At 38.5% G+C, this 644-nt stretch overlaps 1 non-coding gene across 1 annotated transcript; it reads left to right on the top strand.

Annotated features, from left to right (window-relative positions):
- Nucleotides 1–284: 284 nt before the first annotated feature.
- On the top strand, nucleotides 285–392 carry LOC130983676 (small nucleolar RNA R71). The gene has a single exon (XR_009087656.1). It is a non-coding gene; the product is annotated as a small nucleolar RNA R71 (small nucleolar RNA).
- Nucleotides 393–644: the final 252 nt, after the last annotated feature.

The following is a 644-nucleotide window of genomic DNA, read 5'->3' as shown; positions in this document are numbered from 1 at the left end:
GAATCAGATTTTTGCTCAGGACCCTCAATTTCAGCCAGAAAATACCTGAAATCACAGAAAAACACACAAACTCATAGTAAAGTCCAGAAAAGCGAATTTTAACTAAAAACTAATAAAAATATACTAAAAACTAACTAGATCATACTAAAAACGTACTAAAAACAATGCCAAAAAACGTATAAATTATCCGCTCATCAAAGAGATCCTCCAGCAGAGCTATCCAAAGACATCTTGGATAGTTCAGAGAGACCATCATAGAAAATACCTATGATGCTCCATTCAGAAAGCATATCAGAGGGAGACTTTCTGATCAATTGTTTGTATCTTTCCCAAGCTTCATAGAGGGATTCTCCATCCTTCTGTCTGAAGGTTTAGACTTCCACTCTAAGCTTACCCAATTTTTGAGGTGGAAAGAACTTTGCCAAGAAGGCATTGACTAGCTTTTCCCATGAGTCCAGGCTTTCTTTAGGTTGTGAGTCCAACCATGTTCTAGCTCTGTCTCTTACAGCAAAAGGGAATAGCATAAGTCTGTAGACCTCAGGGTCAACCCCATTAGTCTTGACAGTGTCACAGATTTGCAAGAATTCAGCTAAGAACTGATGAGGATCTTCCAATGGAAGTCCATGGAACTTGCAATTCTGTTG

The sequence above is a fragment of the Arachis stenosperma genome, chromosome 5 (assembly GCF_014773155.1).
Source record: "Arachis stenosperma cultivar V10309 chromosome 5, arast.V10309.gnm1.PFL2, whole genome shotgun sequence".
Classification (NCBI taxonomy): domain Eukaryota; kingdom Viridiplantae; phylum Streptophyta; class Magnoliopsida; order Fabales; family Fabaceae; genus Arachis; species Arachis stenosperma.
The sequence above is the reverse complement of the archived record's forward strand: the minus strand, read 5'-3'. Positions and strand labels throughout refer to the sequence as shown.